The sequence below is a fragment of the Capra hircus genome, chromosome 27, assembly GCF_001704415.2.
Source record: "Capra hircus breed San Clemente chromosome 27, ASM170441v1, whole genome shotgun sequence".
Taxonomy (NCBI): Eukaryota; Metazoa; Chordata; class Mammalia; order Artiodactyla; family Bovidae; genus Capra; species Capra hircus.
This window is the reverse complement of record NC_030834.1, coordinates 2,802,270-2,823,988: the sequence shown is the minus strand read 5'-3', so window position 1 is coordinate 2,823,988 and position 21,719 is coordinate 2,802,270.

The following is a 21,719-nucleotide window of genomic DNA, read 5'->3' as shown; positions in this document are numbered from 1 at the left end:
CTACTTTTAAAGGAGAATGAATACATTCTAAGAGCACTTTAAAAAGTTCCCTCAAACCTTTTAAGCAAAACCAGACACAAAGCCAAATAATTAATGAACAGGAAAACTTGGACTCAGGCTTCTAAAGAATTTAGCAGGACAGGAATTGAGAGGTTAATGATCATGCCTTGTAATGGTTCAGTTTTCTATTTTTTAATTTACTTTTAAAAATCTTTTTGATGTGGACCAATTTTTAAAAAGTCTTTATTGGATTTGTTAGAATATGTTTCTTTTTTATGTTTTGTTTTTTGGCTACAAGGCATGTGGGATAGTAGTGCCCCGACCAGGGGTCAAGCTTGCAACCCTTGCATTGGAAGATGAAGTCTAACCATTGGACCGCCAGGGAAGTCCTGGTGCAACGCTGTAAAATACGGATACATTTGAATGTAACTAGTGAGCTTGGAAAGTTTCTGAAAAATTCCTATTTTTATTTTGAAATTGTCATCTAGCTAAATTCATGAATACTTTGTTAAGCTCCCTTATTCATTTTTTTCTATATCGTATGTGCCAGCAGTTAGAATGCATTGTTTTAACTGATATGAAGAAAAAATAGCGGCTCAGTTACCAAGCCGATGTAATAGTCATTAAAAAAGATAGATTCTCAAAATAGCGTGGATGCTTGTGAATGTAGACTGATAGTATGTTTAACTACAACCTTTCAGCAGCGTGCCCCTGATCATATGCCCGATTCATCTTTATGAGTCATGATTAACAGCAGGACCTATTCGTATCTGTTTAGTTTGTGAGGATTGGGTAACAACAGGTGAGAGACTCCAGTGGTATCATTAAGATTCAAGAATCTTTACAAAGGCAGGTCTTTGGGATAACATTTCATGAATTGCCCATGTAGTTTTCAATCACTAACTAACCTCTATTCTGTAAGCTCCTTCTGAAGCATGCATTTCTTAAAATAACATTGATCACGTTTATATTGCAAAAAGAATACATATTCATTGTAGAAAATAGAGTTAAGCATGGAGATGTGAAAGAAGTAAGTATCAGAGGCACATTCTTCCCACAAAGATCACCCTAGTAACAATTTGGTATGTATCTGGTTAGCATTTTTGACATGTACATATACACATATTTTTTCTTTTGCAAAAATGGGACCATCCTGCAGATACCGTTTTGTAACTTGCTTCCCCCGAAACAGTATTTCATTAACATTTTTTCTTTCAAGTATACTTTTTTTTTTGGCTCAGATGGTAAAGAATCTGCCTGCAATGCAGCAGAACTGGGTTCGATTCCTGGGTCAGGAAGATATCCTGGAGGAGGGCATGGCAACCCACTCCGGTATTCTTGCCTAGAGAATCCCATGACAGAGGAGCCTGGTGGGCTACAGTCCATGGGGTCACAAAGAGTGGGGCACGACTGAACAGCTAGCACTATACTTTTCCTTAGTACTCACATTACCTAGAGTTCTCCAGATATTTCTACTGCTATTCTCTTAGATTGTAAGAGAATATCATGCTGTCTTCAAGGTTATATCACTCAAGGCTTTCATTGCAAACAGCAGAAACTGACACGGGCTAAATTTCCCAGAAAAGGAATTTGCTGGAAACATTGGCAGCTCCCAGGGTGGGGGTAATGAGATGGTCCAGCCAGAATCCGAGCATGGGAAGAAATGCCCACAGCAACGAAACGCTAGAGATTTCTACCTAAATCTGTGCTCATTTAAAAATTTAGTCCTGCCTGCTCAGCCATGCAGAATTTATCTCATTCACTTAGAATTGAGAGGAAATAGATGTTCGTGAAATGTCAAAATGGTGAAAAATGAACAACTGATACAAATGGGAAAGACTCGTGCAGATCAAGCCAGGGGGGTTATTATGTCATGAGACCAACAGACCGAAGACCCCTTGGCTGGCTACACTGGGAGTCAGACTTGAGATGGGCTGATTTCATTTCTCCCTTGTGGCAGCTGACGGGGCACACAGTGGCCTTAATTGTTTAAGTGATGCTCAGGACCACACTGTGGGCTCCCTTGAGGACGCTTTGAAAGGCAGCTGGAAACTGGCGCTGGACGATCAGTGGGCCACGCTCAGTCTGTGGCTACGTGGAAAAGCAGCAAGGGCGACCCAGCATGTGAAGGGTCCTCCGAGGTAAGGCTGTGCTGTGTTGCAAGGGCAAGTCGCCTTTCATCTCCCACCCCCCGCCTCGAAACTGCTGCCTGAGACCATGTGTTAGCCTGCCTGATACTACAGCTTGACATCAGGCCTTTTGAAATAGAAGATGAATTCTTGGGGGTATGAGAGGAAATAACGCCATTTTGAAAAGTCATCTTCTACCGAAACCACTGCTTAAGGGCATCCTGCAGCGCTAAAAATGACTCGGAGAAGAGAGGGCGCCTTGAGAATGGAATTTCTCTCAGCTTTCTTTAAAGTTCTGATGAGCTCTTCTAGAGACAAGTACCTAGGTTGGTGCAGGAAAACTGATCTCCCGTAACTGTTCTGCACGGGAGAGGCTGTCTCCCTACAGCGCTGCGCTCTTAGTGGTGGCAAAAAATAGAAATCCCTCCTCCTCCCCCCGCCCCCGACCTGCCTCCCCCAAAGGTGAGCCCCTGCTGCTGCTAAGTAGCTTCAGTTGTATCCGACTCTGTGCGACCCTAGTGATGCTTAACTCAAAATGGGAGCTTGCTGAAGAAATTAGTGCCCTAGTCTTTTTTTAATCAATGTGTTTCGTCAGAAAATAAGGCCTTCAAAGAGTTGACACTGAAAAGTAAAGAAATGGGCAGTTAAATAAATAAGAAAAAAGAAGCTACAACCGCTGCTGAGCACCTCCTGGACCCCTTCGCACGCATCTTCTCAGTTCACGCTCGGGCGCCTTCATAAGCAGGTGTTGGCGTTTCCATCTTAAGGAGGCGGTGGCGGAGGTTCAGAGAGGGAGAGACTTGCCCATGACCGCAGACGACAGCGAGGAGATACCAGGTGCAAACGGTGTTTTCCCCCCACTGCAAACTGTTTCAACACAATCCGTGTGTTGGGGAGGAGTGTCAAGGAAAAGCAAAGTGGTCAAGGACACTGCGCTGATGAGGAGAGCGGTGAAGAAGCGTGGCCGTTTCCCAGCATTTGTCGCTGACATCTGTTGGTATTAACACCTATATTTGTAGTTGACCACAATGTAACATAAAAGGGAAAATTATGTAGATGCAAAGGACTGATTATTTACTGACTTCATTTTTTTTAAATTAAAAAAAGTTAATTATTTGTCTTTGGCTGTGCTGGTTTTTCTCTAGTTGGGAGTGGGGACCACTCTCTAGTTACGGGGCAGACTCCTCATTGGGGTGTCCTTTTCTGTTGTGGAGTACACGCTCAGGAGCTCAGTGCAGTTCAGTCGCTCAGTTGTGTCCGACTCTGTGACCCCAGGGACTGCAGCACGCCAGGCCTCCCTGTCCATCACCAACTCCCGGAGTTCACTCAGACTTGCGTCCATCGAGTCCGTGATGCCATCCAGCCATCTCATCCTCGGTCGTCCCCTTCTCCTCCTGCCCCCAATCCCTCCCAGTATCAGGGTCTTTTCCAGGGAGTCAGCTCTTTGCATCAGGTGGCCAGAGTGCTGGGGTTTCAGCTTCAGCTTCAGTCCTCCCGGTGGACTCTCAGGATGGACTGCCTTCATGACGGGCTGGCTGGACCTCCAGCTTCAGCTGTTGGGGCTCCTGGGCCCTGGGCACAGGCTCAGTAGCTGTGGCGCCCGGGCTTAGTCTCTCCACCATGTGTGGGGTCTTCCCGGACCAGGATCGAATCCATGCCTCCTGCATTAGCAGGTGGACCCTTTACCACTGAGCCTCCAGGGAGGACCCTACCGAATTTATTTAACAACACACTCCTAACTGCTAATATGAAAACGCTGTTGCTCAAATGTCATCCTCTTCACATGGTCAGAAACGTGTTTGTGATACTCCTTCCACTGTCTGCTGAGCTTTGTAAATGGCCGTATCTATTTATTGATCTTCCATTAGTCTCTCTTCTCATACGTATACACATCTGTTCATATACACTTGAACACATACACACACACTCAAAAAGAGGTTTTAATTCTTGAAACATCTTTAGGTTTTTGCTATTTAAAGCAATATAATAATACTTTTTGATTATAAGCAAAATTCTTGTTCATTAGTAAAAAGTTTGTAAGTGGGACAAAAATCAATATCACTCAAATCTTATAAATTGGTGGAAACCACTGCTGTTTGTTCTGTTTCCATGTATTCTAAACACTATATGTATGGGGGAAAACTTTTCCATTTTGAGATAATTATAGAGTCACAAGAAGTTAACAAAAATAGTACAGAACTGTCCTGCACACCAGTACCCAGTTACACCCACTGGTCACATCATATATAACTATAGTCTAATCCCCAAATCCAGGGAATTGACATTAGTAAAACGCACGTGTATAGTTCTGTCAATTTAATCACATGAGTATATTCAGGCAACCATCCCCACAATGAAAATTGTCTATGTAATTTTTAAAAATGGGAATATTCTGTATAATATGCCTTATAACTTTTTTCTTCCTCTAACAATACAGTACACTGAGAACATTTTTCAGTGCAGTGAATATCTCTCCTATAATGATTATATTTTTGTCTGTGTCATATTCCATTGTGTTGATACAAAGCGTCTTGGACACTTTGTTTATAGGAAGTAGGATTAGGAAGTCAGTGGCTATGGGCATGTTAAAGGTACTTGTGGCATGCTAATACCCACTTCTTGAGATAGTGTATCAATTCCTACTCATGTAAGCAGACTGAATGACTTGCTCACTAACCAGTGCCTTGGCCAACACGGGTATTAGTAGTAAAGGAAATCAGTACCTTTTTGATAAGCTGAGAAGTGTTGTTTTATTGTGCTTTAATTTGCTATGTGTGATTGATAGTAAGGTTGAATGTTTCTTATGCTTATTGAACATTAATGTCTTGATTATAAATTTTTATTCCTATACCATGCCATTTTTTTTTCTATAGAGGAAATTCTTTCTTTATATATTTGTAAGCATCACTTATCTATGAAGGACATTACCCACTATTGCATACATAATGATTTTTTTTGGTAGGTTTGTTTGATTTGTTGCTGGGTTTTAAATTTTGTTTATAATGATTTTGCTGTGCAGAAGTTAATAATTTTCTTAAATTAATTTGTTTTCTTTTTTAGTTTCTTCCTTTGAAGAATCCTTTTCCACACTGAAATAATCAAGTTGTTTTCTTTTTGTTCTTTTAGGATTTTCAAAACAACGTTAAATCTTTTAAAATCTTTGATATTTTAGCATACAGTATAAACAAAGTATCTAGTTAACGTTAATTCTAAATTGTTGTCTATCCAAGCAACAACTGTTAAAATCCTTTCATTAATCTGAAATGTCTCATTTATCATACATTAAAATCATACATATGCTGCACAAAGGATAGAAGGTGGAAAGTGGCTTAGAGCTCATAACCGTTTGCTTCATTTCCTCACTCATTCATTCCTGCACTGACTCATTCCACAAACATTCATTCAGTCCCCGCTCTGTGCTTTAGACGCGGTGGTCAAAGTGATGCTCAAGATGGACAGGGAGTTGTCATGGGACTCTTTTGCTTTTAGGAGTGGGCTGGGGAAAGCTAAAGGTTATAGCAAAACGGTAAAAAAAGAACGAAAAACTTGAGTAGAAGGTGTATGAGAAGGAATAAATACGACTGCCACTGACCTCACACCCTCGCCCGGGTCTCCATCGTGTCCTGCCTGGATTACTGCTGCGGTTTTCTGTCCATCGTGTCCTGCCTGGATTACTGCGGTGGTTTTCTATCCATCTTTCTATCCATCGTGTCTTGCCTGGATTACTGCGGTGGTTTTCTGTCCATCGTGTCTTGCCTGGATTACTGCGGTGGTTTTCTGTCCATCGTGTCCTGCCTGGATTACTGCGGTGGTTTTCTATCCATCTTTCTATCCATCGTGTCTTGCCTGGATTACTGCGGTGGTTTTCTGTCCATCGTGTCCTGCCTGGATTACTGCTGCGGTTTTCTGTCCATCGTGTCCTGCCTGGATTACTGCGGTGGTTTTCTATTCTGGCCTCTTTTAGTCTATTCTCCTGGCAACCACCAGAGTAATGTTTCTAAACCGCAAGCTAGATCACCCAGTTCCTCTGCTCCAAACCCTCCGATAGCCCACTCTTCCTTTCTGTTGCTAGGTAACAAATGACTACACAATAGCAGCTTGGACCAGCGCCATCTGCATCTCACTGTTTCAGGGGTCAGGGGTCAGGGCTGGTGGGAGCCCTTTTAGCATCTGTCTGCCACCGAGAGAAGAACGCAGGGCCTCATGTGGCACTGGAGCCCCCTCGTGCCCTCCCCTGCCCAGCACCCCGCTCTGGCATGGCCCTCCTCGCCCCTCCTCCGTGCCCATGGGCCCTGGCTGGGCCTCAGACCCGCCAGGCACCGGCCAGCCTCAGGGCTCTGGCTGTTGCCGCGCTTCCTACACACACGCTCTGCTTGCCTCCTCTCCTCCAGCTCTTTGCCCCTGAGTCACCTCTCCGTGTCCCTGACCACTTGCAGAAGGATGCTTGTCTCCCTCCTGTCGTGGACACCCTGCTGCCCGTCTCTTGTACCCTGTGCCCCGGCTTCTTCTTTGCACAGCTTCCAACAGGCTATTGCTTCTGAGATGCTGTATTTGCGGTACTTGCCCTTTATCACCTGTCTTGTCCCCTGAGAAAGTAACCTCCACAAAGGCAGAAATCTTTGTTTTCTTGCTGGAACCCCCAAATGCACCTGGCACAAAGCCAGCAATTCATATATAAATGTTGAATAAATGGGGATGGCAATGACTTGAAGCCATTTGAGCCGAGCTTTGAATAAGAGGCCTTTTCCAAAAAGATTAGTGGAAGAAAGATCATTTCATGCATACTTTTGAAAAAAAGATTTTATATGAAAGCTCTTCCAAGCACTTTCCAAACATTACTTCACTGAATCCTCTAAAAACCCTGTGATTATGTACACCTATTATCCCCATTATACAGATGAGGAAATTTAATAACTCACTCAAAGTCACACTGTTAATATTTAAATAGCGAGCCAGGCAACATGGGACCAGAGTCTGTATGCTTAACCTCTATGCTTTGCTGCCTTTCAAGGCATAGCCAGTGCAAATACCCAGAGGCTCAAAAAAAAACGTGGAGCTTTTTGGGCAGTAAATAAACCCAGTGTGGATGGTGTTTATCTAGGCATGAGCAACATGATATGAATTGAGTCCAGAGATTAGGCAAAGATGACGACCTAGCCAGCCTTAGACTGGAGTAACGAGTGAGGAAGAGATTGTTCTGATTGCTGGAGGTTTTTAACTGGGCAATGCTGTGATTCGATTTAGGTTTAAAAATAATTTGCTCTGGATACTGGCTGGAGAAAGGACTTGTGACGGTGAAGACGGAGGTAATGAAAAAGCAATTGTCATGAACAGTTCCGTTAACTCTGTTTCTCCTAGATGTATTTTTTTCTCGTTATATTAATTTAGAAGTACCTCCTTGAGTCTGTTTGATTCTTAGTTCTGCCAGCTAATGGAATGTCTTTGCATTTTCATTATGTTATGTCGTGTCTGCATGTGTGTGTGTGTCGTGTCTGTCATCTGTGTGGCGTGTCTGCATGCATGTGTGTGTCCTGTCATGTGTGTGGTGTCATATGTGTGTGCCATGTCTGCACATGTATGTGTGTGTGTCCTGTCATGTGTGTGTGTCGTGTCTGCATGCATGTGTGTCGTGTGTGTTGTGTCTGCATGCGTGTGTGGTGTCATGTGTGTGTGGTGTCGTGTGTGTCCTGTCATGTGTGTGGTGTCATATGTGTGTGCCATGTCTGCACATGTATGTGTGTGTGTCGTGTCATATGTGTGTGTGGTGTCGTGTGTGTGTGTCGTGTCTGCGTGTGTGTGTGTCGTGTCGTGTGTGCGTTGCGTCTGCATAGTGAGCTTTATGAAAATTGCAGACGATGCCCGTCATAACTGTAAATGATTGACTGAAATACGCTGACTTACAATGTGGAGTTAGTTTCAGGTATATAGCAAAGGGATTCAGTTATATGTATACATAAATTCATTCTTTTTTATATTCTTTTCTTATGTAGCTTATCCCTGTGCTATACAGTAGGTGCTTGTTGGTTATCTATTTTATATATAATAGTGTGTGTATGTTCATCCCAAGCTCTTGATTTATCCTTACCCATCATGTTTCCCTTTTAGTAACCATAAGTTAGTTTTTGATGAAAGTGAAGAGGAGCAAAAGAGCCTTTTGATGAAAGTGAAAGAGGAGAGTGAAAAGGTTGGCTTAAAGCTCGACATGCAGAAAACAAAGATCATGGCATCTGGTCCCATCACTTCATGGGAAATAGATGGGGAAACAGTGGAAACACTGTCTGACTATGTTTTTGGGCTCCAAAATCACTGCAGATGGTGACTGCAACCATGAAATTAAAAGATGCTTACTCCTTGGAAGAAAAGTTATGACCAACCTAGATAGCATATTAGAAAGCAGAGACATTATTTTGCCAACAAAGGTCCATGTTTTTCCAGTGGTCATGTATGGATGTGAGAGTTGGACTGTGAAGAAAGCTGAGTGCCGAAGAATTGTTGCTTTTGAACTGTGGTGTTGGAGAAGACTCTTGAGAGTCCCTTGGACTGCAAGGAGATCCAACCAGTCCATTCTGAAGGAGATCAGTCCTGGGTGTTGATTGGAAGGACTGATGCTAAAGCTGAAACTCCAATACTTTGGCCACCTCATGCGAAGAGTTGGCTCACTGGAAAAGACCCTGATGCTGGGAGGGATTGGGGGCAGGAGGAGAAGGGGACGACCGAGGATGAGATGGCTGGCTGGCATCACCGACTCGATGGACATGAGTCTGAGTGGACTCCGGGAGTTGATGATGGATAGGGAAGCCTGGCGTGCTGCGATTCATGGGGTTGCAAAGCATCGGACATGACTGAGCGACTGAACTGAACTGAACTGAAGTCTGTTTCTGCTTTGTAGGTAAGTTCACTGTAGATAATTATCATTTTTAAGTTAGATCCCATGTATGAGTGATGCCATATGATGGCTGTGTATCTCTGTCTGACTTGCCTCACTTAGTACGATCATCTCGAGGTCCATCCATGTTGCTCCAAGTGGCCTGGTCTCATTCTTCCTCACGGCTGAGTAGTGCCCCATCGTGTGTGTGCCACGCCTCCTTTACCCGTCCCTCTGTCAGCGGGCATCTAGGCTGTTGCCTGGCTGTTGTAGACGCTGCTGCTGTGGTGCTGGGGTGCCTGCCTCCTCCAGATTGTGTTTCTCTCTGGATGTTTGCTCAGCAGTGGGTTTGCTGGGTCATGTGGTGGTTTTATTTTTCATTTTCTGAGGACACGTCAGCCTGTTCTGCACTCTCTCCACACTTCCTCCGGCGCTGACTGTGGGTGGCCTTTCTGATGGCGGCCACGATGACCCGTGGGAGGTGATGCCTCACCGTAGTGTTTGTTTGCATCTCTCTGGTTATTTGCGATGTTGAGCATCTTTTCTTGTGATGTGTGGTCATCTGTAGTAACAGAACTTTTGAGAAGACAGAAAGGCATCACGCACACTGATGTCAAGCAGTAATCAATTCCTAACACCCCGGCTCGCTTTCAGACTGCAGTCTCTGTCTAAAAACAGGTTTCCTGAGGCATCATTTGCATACTGTGCATTTTTTGCAGGCTCAGTGAGCGAGTCCCTGATTTCCAGTCTATCTGCTGGGTAGCGCAGCGGCTGTCACCGTCCCGTTTTAGAACTTCCCGTCACACAGACTTCCACTGGACTCGCTTGTCTTTCTCACCATCCTTCCGAGAGAGCCATGAATTTACTCTGTGCCTACATATATATATGTTTTCTGGACATTTCACATGAACGGAATCACAGAGTACATAATCTTTCATGTCCAGCTTCTTTCACTTAGTGTCATGTTTTTGGGGCCCATCCATGCTTCAGTGAGTATCCGTACCTCATTGCTTTTTATTATTGAATAGCATTCCACTGTGTGAGTATACTATGTTTCATTTGTTTTTCATCAGTTGACAGATAACTGGGTTATTTCCACTTTTGCTTGTAATAAATAAAGTTGCTTAAGACATTGCCATTTACATCTTCGTGTGGACATGTGTTTTCATTTCTCATGGGTAGAAATTTTTTTTGAGGAGCAGAATTTCTGGGTCTTTTGGAAAATCTTCATTTAAATTAATTTTCAAAGTCTTAAATAAAACTAGAATAGCCTGCACCATGAATTTATTTTGATAAGTTGTCATCTCCAAATAACTTTGATTATTTTTTATTAAATGTAAATTTGTAAAGCTAGCTTTTGTTATGTACTTGACATTTTGACTTAATAAGGAATGTCTTTGCATTTCATAATGTTTCAAACATTGAGAAATAATTTCTCCATGCTCATAGGTTTTTCCCTTGGTACTCAATTTGTGATTTGATTAAAAATGTCTTTAAAAACAAGATGTTCTCTAAATCATTGTTTTAGGCAACGTACCATATGGAGTTATTTCTGCCTTTAAAATACTCTTCCGTGGAGAAGGAGGCTTGAAAACCACCGAGTGAATATCTTTCTTCTTTGTTATTTTAGCTGCTGACATTTTAAATTGAATTTAGCAGTGGCCTTATATTTTTAAAGTTAATGAAATGGATTTCAGGTTCAGTTAACAGTAATTTAAGATGACAATTAAATTATTAGTGAAGCTAATTATTAAGTGGAAAACTCACGGTAATGCCCAAGCTAATGATGAAATAAAATCTTAGTTCCAAGAGCTGTGCAGACCGTGAGCTGAATGGGGTATAGATTTTTTAACAAAGGATAGTGGGAAGGTTGACAGGTGACAGTCCCATGTAAGGTCTTATTTCCGGCAGGCTGAGGTTTAATATTTAGGTTCACATCGAGATCTGTTTTATTTATCTAAGTCACACTGGGTGTAAAACGCTGTTTCACAACGTCTTAAGCGATGTCTCTAAATATAAATACATCCATTATGCTTATCCCATTTTTCTCAAACTCACATGACAAGCGCAGTGATTGCCATGTTTATAATAAACACAGAAGAAGAAAAATGCTGCTAGGAGCCCTCCCTGTGCCTCTATTTCGGTAAGCAAGGGCGTGTGCTTCCTTGAGGGGTTTGCCTGAAGCGAAACTCCTGGATAGTGAGCAATGCTGCATCCAAGTCATAGACGAAGCCAGGCCTTTTCCCCAAGTGGTGAAACCGCTCTTTTTAACAATAACTTTTTTTGGAGTGTATTGGAGTAGAGTTCCTTTACAATGGTGTGTTAGTCTCTGCTGCACGGCAGAGTGAACCAGCTCTGCGTGTACATGTCCCCTCTTTCGGGAGCCTTCTCCCATCCAGGTCCCCACAGGGCGTGGGGTGGAGCTCCCCGAGCTCTCCCCCGCTGGGGTCCACGGGTCTGCCGTTTGCTTCTTAGTGCTTTCACCACTGCGTGTGAGCGTGTCTGCTGCTCCTCCTGGTTTGAATCGGGAGAGCTGGAAACCAGGCAGGTTCATCAGCAGTGAAGGGGTGACTAAGACCTGATTCGCTGTCTCCAGTGAGACAGCAAATGGCGTCGAAAATGAACTGTGGGCTCAGTTCAGTATGCTTGCATCTCAGAGCACGATGTTCAATAACTAAAGCAAGACATGAAGTAAAGCATACTGAAAGGTCCCTATTTTTGTAATAGTCAAAGACTGCATTAAGCTGTGGTGTCAGAAGTCAGGACAGTGGTTGATCTCAGGGAAGAGAGGGCCTCGGGGTGGGAAGGGCAGGAGAGGCATCTCCAGGTGCCCGTGGCCTTGGCTTCTGGGCCTGGATTTCTTCCTTTTCTGACGTCTCTGTGAGCTCCATGCTTACGATCTGCACGCCTTTGTGTGCACATGTTAAATAAACCAAACAAAAAGTAAAAGGCAAGTAGGTAGTCAATGCAGAGAAACATTACTTTTTATCTTCTTTTGATTTTAATTGTAATATTGATTTGCACTGAGGCAGAATCCTTCAAGCAAAATGTATCACGAAACGCTTTCACATGAATAAAATTCCTTGATATAGGCTCTGAATTTGTCATTCATGTATTTTGAAACTAGTTGAACTGTTTCCTCATATAATTATTTTATAAATTTCCAAAAATAGCTAGGAATTTTTTGTGAGTCCTTTGCGAGTTAACTTGGAAGGTGTTGACATCCTTATGGATGTTTTCAGCTAGGTTTACCTATGATGCTTGTCTGTTTGTCTGTTCTTGTGCTGGTTAGTATTAGTCATTTTTCTTTTAAAAACTCAATTATAATCACATCATTAAAATACAAATATGTTCTTATTGTTGAAATTTAAAATATTAGAAATGAGTCTATAATCTCAAATTTGGATATATCTTTTTCTCTTCCACAGGACTGTCCATAGTTATCAGTCTCCAAATAACTAGGTATCTACGTCTTCTTCAGCATCTCTATATACGTAAATATGCCCAGAGAACACATATGGTCTCAGCTCGTCATTCTTTTGCCTACATGCACTATACCAGGTACTCCTCATTTGTGTGTATTTTACTTTTTATTTTCCGCTCCCAACAAATGCTTTAGAGCTCTTTTCATGAAAGAAGATTAGAATTCCCTCATTCTTTTAATTTGCTGACTGCTATCAGTGGAATGGGCTAGAATGGATATGCAATGGATTGTTTATTCATCCTATTGATGAACATGTAGACTGTTTCCATTTTTATGATTATAAACAGTGCTAAACCATAGCTATATGCATCTCTTTAAGCATGCTTGCAGGTCTTTCTCTAAAGTAGACTTTGAGAGTTAGAACTGGTCAAATGTTATGCACATATGAAAGTTTGATTAATACTGCCTGAATTCTTCCCTACAATTATTTTTCCAATTGGCATGCCTTCTAAGAATATTTTAAAAGTATTCATTTCTATCCTCTCACCAAAACCTCATATATTAAATACCATGGGGAATGTTAAAAATGAATGATTCCTGTGCTCATGGAATTTGTAATTGAATGTGATTAAGTACATAAATATTTGTAATATAAGGCAATGCAAATAATGCCTTAAAGTCAGCTGAACTTGTGGAAATTGTAGCTTGTGGTGCTTGGTAAGAAGCAGAGAGGATACCTTACCTCTGGAGTGCCTTAGTGACGACTTCCCAGCCAACAGGGCTGACTCAGAAACCCAATTTATTGGCTTCCTGAGTGGATTCAATTCTCAAGAATAGATTCACAGTAACCAAACTAATGGAAAAACAGAAATAGCAGAGTCCAGACCTGCTCTGCAGCTGTCGTCTTCTGTCCGTGGACACCCCACACAGAAAGCCAAATTACCATTTAAATGCCAAGTAGCCCAGTTTTTAAGAAAATCTATCCACACGGCAGACCATTTGGCATATAGCTTCTGTGAAACTTCTCAGTGGAGAAACCTGATTTATATTCTTGATCAGTGAACGTGGAATGAGGAAGAGGGGAGAGTGGGGGGAGTTACAGGAATCGCCTCCTCCACAGCACGGCGCACCTGCCTCTGCTCTGCAGACAGCTCCTTGGCAGAGACACCCTCTCCCCTGGGTACCGCTGTGCTGAGCCCAGCCGGCGTTCGCCTCGCGGCTTCTCTCTTCTTCTGGACTCTCAAGGATGGATAGCCCTCCTCCTGATGGGCACACATTGCAATCGCGTGTTATTCTCTGGAAGCGACCATGCTATTTAATCCTAATGATAAAATCAATAATTATAGTCAGAGATGCTTATTTAAGGCTTATGATGTGCCAGGCACAGTTCCAAGTGCTTTAAATACATTAACTCATTTAATCCTCTTTAAAATGTCTTTCTTGATCTCCCTTTTTGTCCGTCATGTGTTGGTTTGATAGCTTATTTATCCAAGGGAGCCAAACTGTTTGTTTTATTTACACGTTCTTGGGGTGACCCTCAATATAGATGTAACATATGGAAACACAATTAAAATAGGGCAGAGACACTAAGTAGAAGAGATTCTTTTCGATTGGGTCAATAGGTGAAATTTCTCAAGAAAGAAGAGATGATGCTTCAAAGCATGAGTTGAATTTTTATTGGCAGTGATAGGATAAGATTTCATGCCTTAAATAAATGAATTTCGCTGCTTAAAAGTGAAATTTCACTTCCCTGGAAAGTTTACTGACTTGAAATATCTAATATCTTATTAATGTCTGATAACCAAGATGTATTTGATTAAGAATTTTGCTGTTTGGAGTAGAGGTAGAGAGAGAATACAGGTATTTTCCTGTACTGTTTTTGTTGTCTGGTTAAACTATAGAATTAAAACAAAACTGTCATTGGCTCTGTGAGCTTTTTCTTTCTAAATGTTTCTTACACATTTGCAGCACAATTTATATCTTAATGAAAATGAGGCTCAAGAGATGCTCTTAGGATCCAGGAGGGGAAATTAGAATGCTTTGCCCTTGATTACAGCATCTGTTATTTCCTAGGGGAAAAAAGCATCAGTGGTCACTTGTAAATTGTAATTCTGACCTACATTGCAGAGCTTGCAAATTTCCCTGGGAGCCTGATCAATAACACACTGTTAAAAGGGAACCTTGCTAACAGCTTTTTCTAAAAAAAGGTTGACAGTCAAGAAAACAATTTGTTCAATTTCACCTACTCTCCTGGAATTCCCATGAGGTAAAACTGCTCCCTATTTCGTAGTCACAAAAGCATTTTGTTTAAAATGATAATGTTGATGTTTATTATATTTTAACATGAAAGATATACATATCAAATATGAAAAGGATCTCTGGATTCTTGTGGTAGCAGGCTGGCCTTGTCTGACATCCTTCTCCCAGCTTCTGGGATGGTACCCTAAAAAGATTCACCAAAAACTGGCAACAGAAGAGGTAACTAAAAGGAAGGCAGCCAGTCAAATCCTGCATGAGATGTTTTCTAATTCTAGTAAATTAAGAATCCTATTTTTGGACTACACACCACCTGCCCGCTTTGTGCATCTGAACTGTGCGAAGAGGTCCGGAGACGATGGGAAGAGAGCTGAAGTCAGCCCACGTTTAAAGTGGGCCGTTCTCTGAGTTAGGAGTTCTCAGTCTTGGCACTGTTGACATCACGGTTAGGATTAAGGCTACAGCTAGGATTAGGGTAGCAGGCTGGCTGGGTCTGACACCCTTCTCCCAGCTCCTGGTATGGCATCCTGAAAAGATGCACAGAAGGAAAAAAACAGAGGAGGGAAGTAAAGGGAGACAGTCAAGGCTGGCCGCAGGCCCGGTCCTTCTTTGTTGTGGGGCTGTCAGAGTATCGTGGGAGATAGTCAAGGCTGGCCGCAGGCCCGGGTCCTTCTTTGTCGTGGGGCTGTCAGAGTATCGTGGGATGTTTATAGCATCCTGGTCTCTACCCACTAGCTGCGAGAAGCACTCCCCACTCTTATCTCTGGCTTTGACAAAAGCAGTGGTCTCCAGACATTGCCAAACTCCTTGAGGGCAGAACAGCCCCAGGCTGAGACCCAGGACTTAACTGACCAGCGTAGCCAGAGCTGGGGCAGCCCCTCTCCCGCCTCTCTTTTATCACCGTGCTGCGTTTAGTGGCTCAGTTGTGTCCTGCCGGGCTCCTCTGTCCATGGAACTCTCCAGGCCAGAACACTGGTGTGGGCAGCCTTTCCCTTCTCTGGGGATCTTCCCAATCCAGGGATCAAACCCAGGTCTCTTGCATTGCAGGCGGATTCTTTACCAGCTGAGCCACCAGGGACGCCCGTGGTACCTCTTTTTTTCACTTTTTATGAAAGGAACTGACCAGGGACAGATTGAAGTGCTCTGAAGCCTGGGGCAACTTGTTTCTAAAAAAAGTTTAAGGGAACATGTTTGGACCCCAAATCGTCAGTGGTGGTAGAAGCTAAAGTAATGGTTACTTTTGAGACAGGGACTGTCAGCAGGGTGGGGACACAAAAATGGCTTCTCCAGTGACAGAAATACTCTGTGCCTGGATCTAGGGATGGGGATGCGTGTTGAAAGGTCCTCAGGCCCAACTGTGCAGCTGAGTGCACTTTGCTGTGTTTAAGTGATGATTCAATTAACAAAATCATCATCAAAAGAAAGAAAGGCACAGGGCAGAAACCCAACTCAGGCAGGAAAAGGGCAAAGGATCATCTGTTTGCAGAGTAACATACAGAGAGCATCGTTCTGAACGTGAAGAGCCAGGCGCATGTTGGCCACCCGAGCTTGGTTCGGGGCGGGGGTGACTCCTGGATTCTCACGAAGTCCGTGTGGAGCTCCACAAGCCCCGTGGGGTGAAGGGAAAGCTAGTGTTAGAAGCTGGTCCTCGGGACTGGTAGGTGCAAGCTACTACATATGGAATGAATAAACAATGAGGAGAGACTGCATAGCACAGCGAACTATACTTAACACCCGTGATAAACCATAACGGAAGAGGATGCAGCAGAAATGGGTGTGACAATGTAAATCCACTGTTCTTTAATAAAATCAAGTTTTTAAAGAAGCAGGACCTGTCTTCAACCAACTGCCATAGCCTTAGAGAAGTTTCAGGAAAACGCAAAGGCGATGGATCAGTTTTAAAGATGCAGAACCCCCTAAATGTCTGCAGGTCTTGTCCTAGGAGACCTGGGCAGCAGGAGTCCTACCCCTTAGCTCTCCAGGTCCTGACCCTCCAAGCCCTGCCAGGGGTCAAGGGAGTGCCCGTCAGTGGCTTCAACATAACGCTGTCCTGCCTCCTGCCTTTGTGTCAAAGGCGCCATGATTCGTCCATTTGCTTATTTCTTAGTTCATGTATTCACCCAGCAAGCATTTATTTATTGATAATTTTATTGGAGTCTAGGTGCTTTCCAATGTTGTGTTAGTTTCTGCTGTACAGCAGAGCGAATCAGCTACGCACACACGTGTAGCCCCTCTTTGGGGGTTTCCTTCCCATTCAGGTCACCACGGAGCGCTGAGCAGAGCTCCCTGAGTTACACCGTGGCTTCTCATTAGTCGTTTATTTTAAATATAGCATCGATACTGTGTATACGTCAACCCCAAACCCCCGATTCATCCCACCACCACCGCCTCCTTCCCGCTTGGCGTTCTTAGATTTGTCCTCTATGCCTGTGTCTCTATTTCTGGTTTGCAAATAAATCATCTATACCCGTTTTCTAGATTCTGCATGTATGTTTTAACATATGATATTTGTTTTTCTCTTTTTGACTCACTTTACTCTATACGGCAGTCTCTAGGGCCACCCACATTTCTACAAATGACCCAGTTTTCTTCCTTTTAATGGCCGAGAAGCATTTATTATTTCATATAGACTGTATTCCAGGCGTTACTTTCTGGGTGAGGGCTATAGTGGTTTATGTGACAGACAAGATCCCTCTTCCCTTGCAGCTTATTTCCTAGTGGAGGAAACAGACCAAGTCAATCAATAAACAAGTATATATTAGAGAATGATAAGTGCTATGGTGTAAACAAAGTCAGGACATGGGATATTGACTGGGCGTGGTGGGGTAGAGAAGGCGTAGTTTTGTCTATGCAAATGAGAATGCAGAGTCTTTAAAGACCCTAAGGTAATGAGGTGCTTGGTGACTTGCTAGCCTACTGGTATCCACTTGTTCCCTTCTTAACAGACCTCTTCTCAGGGAGACTGAGTGTCCCAGCTCCAGTGTGAAAGGCCCTGGGTAACAGCCCTAGTAATGGTGGCCCACGCCCTTGACAACGATCGGCCTAAAAATCTGGGCCTTAAAACATGGGGTTTTCCTGTCCGCTGGCTTTGGTTCAGGAGGGGTCCCTGGATCCAGCCTGAAGCGGGAGATGTGTCCAGGGAGTGGTGGCGGGTTTCTAGAAACATCTGGGAAGTTTCAGTTCAGTTAAGTCGCTCAGTCGTGTCCGCCTCTTTGCGACCCCATGAATTGCAGCACGCCAGGCCTCCCTGTCCATCACCAACTCCTGGAGTTCACTCAAACTCACGTCCATCGAGTCCGTGATGCCATCCAGCCATCTCATCCTCTGTCGTCCCCTTTTCCTCCTGCCCCCAATCCCTCCCAGCATCAGAGTCTTTTCCAATGAGTCAACTCTTCGCATGAGGTGGCCAAAGTACTGGAGTTTCAGCTTTAGCATCATTCCTTCCAAAGAACACCCAGGGCTGATCTCCTTTAGAATGGACTGGTTGGATCTCCTTGCAGTCCAAGGGATTCTCAAGAGTCTTCTCCAAAACCACAGTTCAAAAGCATCAATTCTTTAGCACTCAGCTTTCTTCACAGTCCAACTCTCGCATCCATAAATGACCACTGGAAAAACCATAGCCTTGACTAAACGGACCTTTGTTGGCAAAGTAATGTCTGCTTTTCAATATGCTATCTAGGTTGGTACCCTTAATAGGAAGAGATGGCCTGTTTTTCACTAGCTGAGAATGAGGAGGCAAGAAGCTGTGGCCGTGCAGGAAGTGGGCTCAGAGCTGAGTGCAGGGAAGGAGTCTACCCGGCTCCCGGGGACATGAGCGAGCCCGTGGCACACACTGCAGGTCTGCTTGGCGGGCTGGGCCTTCACCCTGCGCGGCCGGAGCTCCTGTGTGTGCACAGAGCTGGAGGAAGGGCCCCGGAGGAGTGGTCCTCAGCCAGAGACAGGGAGAGGTGGTGGACGACTGAGACAGCTCTGAGCATCCCTTGTTCTCCAAGGAGGGACCACTTACGCTGAGCCCTGGATGACAACAGGAAGACGTGCGAGAAGAGTGCTCCCAGCTGAGGCAGAGGTCGGCAAAGACCCTAATCTGGGATCTGTTTTGGCCCATTCACGAGTCAGCACAGAGGAGGGAGAGCATGACCAGCGTCTGCAGTCAGGGAATCTGGCTGAAGTCCTCGTCTGTTTCTGGAAAACCATTTATGTATGCATTTGACTGTGCTGGGTCTCAGTTGGGGCTTGTGGGATCTAGTTAGACCAGGGATTGAACCCAGGACCCCTACTTTGTCAGTCGTGATATTCCTGTTGGAGCTCCCTGTCTTAGTCACTGGGCTATCAGGGAAGTCCCTAGAGTTCTCCTCATTTTTCCTGCAACTTGATCTTTGATCTTGAGCAGTTTGATCTTGAGTGGGAGCTTCCTCTCCTTTCAATGGGCTGAACCATAGCTTCCCCAAGTCAGGGCTGTAATTGAAACAGTGTAGACGCTCCTGTGTCCTTATCTTTTGTAGGAAAATGCTGACTTGGGAGATAATGATTAGGAAATGCAAAGATGTGGAAACAAAGAATAGCTGTTGGGCTGAGAAACTGGTAACAGTTTAGCCTATAATTCTGCCACGTAAGGGAATCACCAAATCCCCAGGTCCCTGAAAGATATAGATAGAAGCTTGCATACATTCCTAAGCTGCTTTTACAGGAAGCAGACCTCCCTCCAGATGAAAATGCTGACCACAAGAACATAGACCCTAGACTAGTTGAAAGCAGAAGGCTGATGATGCTTGAAACGTCACCTTGATGACAACCGATCCAAGAACTGCCCATGAGCTGACCACGTCCTGCTCCTTGAACACTATACAGGTCCTCGTGACCCCCCCCAGGGTGGATCACAGTCTTCAGGGCACTAGGCTAGTGTGCCCCCTTCGCCTGGCAAAGCAGTAACAGCTGCTCTTTCCTACTTCACCCAAAACTGTCTCCGTGTTTGTGTCTGGCACCAGTGAACAGAGGCAGAGATTCAGCAACATAATGAGACTCAAACCAGCTCCTGAGTGTGAAATGTCTGTTACGGCCCTTGGCCCAGAGAAGCTGTTCTCTCACTTGGATCAGGTTTGCTCACAAATGTTCAGTTTGCCATGGGTTTTACATTTTTGTGTGTGTGGGGTCATTGTCAGAAGGAGCAGAGTGAGATCTCACCCAGCTGAACCTTGGGACAATGAGAGCAAGCCAGCACAGATCAACCCTGAGGAACCATAGCTAAGCGCCTGTCATAGAGGGGTTATCCAGATCCACTTAGAGGGAAGATGCCCCACAGTTCATTTCCTTGTCAGAAACTCTGGGAGCAGGCCTTCAGAGCTTGCACAGTGTGGGATGAGGGTGTCATCTGGGCCAGGACACATCACCTCTCCGGTAGCCCTGTCTACTGCAGAGTATCAAGAGATACTCTCCACGTCCATAAAGCTTGTGGCTCACAATACACACTTCGGTCAATCTGTCCATCAAATAAAATGGAAAACTCACTATGGACATGTTATTGGGAGGAGCTAGAAATTCTGATATGCTTTCCCTGGAACACTCATGATTGATTACCTGGTAGACCTTGACAGGTGCCTTGTGCCTGCTTCAAAAGCTGCTCTAAGGCTGACTTTCTACTCCTAATGGAAAGAAGCATCCAGAAAAGAGCCTGGACTTTCCCTGATGTCCAGGGTCATCAAAAAGTTCCCGCAGCCGTCAGCTGTGTTCAGTTTCCAAGGAAGCCACTGGAAAATTGCTCATGTTAATTGCACAGATGATGCAGTGCCATGAATTCAGAGCATACTTGCAGAAGAGGAATTCCATCCAGAATGCTTTCAGCAGAGTGCTATCAAGACGTTGGGTTTAATCACGTGTATTCCTTTATGACAACAGAGACGGAGAAAATGTGTTTCAACGCTCCTGTCGCTAGTGATATTTCTGTTAAAGTACCCTGTCAGAGAAGTCTCATAAAATACTAGCAACGGCCAAGTAGTATTTATCTAGGGCAAGTAATATTTTTCTGACCTCTAGGAAGCTCTGAAAGGAATCAAACCTCTCCATACTCAGTCAAAAGCGATTTCGGGACCATTTCTGTCTCCCATCATGGACTAATTTTCTATAATTATGGACTATTAAACATGAAATGAAGAGATAAAGAAGGATTCAATCCCGAGCTCTGGCAGTTACTCATTCTTTGACCTTATTAATAATCATGGTAATAATGACAGTTAATATTTATGACAGCTTACCGGGTCCCAAGCCTTATGCATAGCACTTAACTTATACCCGCCTCATTTAATACCTGCACAAAGCCTTTGGGCCAAATGTATTATTGTATTCTTTGTATAGATGAGAAATAGAGACTCTAAAAGGTTATGACTCTCGACTCTCGTTTAGGTTCACAATCTTAGCGGGCGCCTGGGATGCCTTTCCAGCCTGGGCCGCCTGCCGGGGGATCACTAGTCACAGTCTAGAGTCCACCTCCTCCGGGCCTGATGTCCTCAGCTCTGTTTGTCTTGCTCTCCGATGTAACTGGGGAGGCCAGGGCCTGGCAGACTGAGTTTCCGGACTCGGCGTGGGGGGACCAGGAGTGGCTCAGCTCTGATGTGGCGTGGCATGGAGCAGGGTGAGGCTGGAGCCGGGGCTGTGGCCGTAGGACAGCACCGGGAGCAGACGTGCCCCTGGAGGCGCCCGGTCCCCTCCTAGTGACCCATGTCGGGGACCAGCTGCAGAAACGCTGTGAGACCGAGCAAGGGTGTTCGGAAGGCAGACGGCAGAGATTGCCTGAGGCCGGGCGACAGAAACGGGGGCTTATCAGAGGCTGTCCGGGGAGGGGGCACGGCCAGAGCTGTCCAGGGAGACCCGCACAGATTCCGGCCCCCGTGCGGCAGAGGGCCCCGGCGCCCCTGCCTCCACTCACCACCTGAGGACTCACGGAAGAGCCTAGCGCAGGCAGTTGCAAACTCTCCAGTGAGGACTTTCAGTGCAAAGCATCGTCTGTGTCTGTGCACGCCGGATAAGATGAACCTGGCTGTCTGGTTCTCCC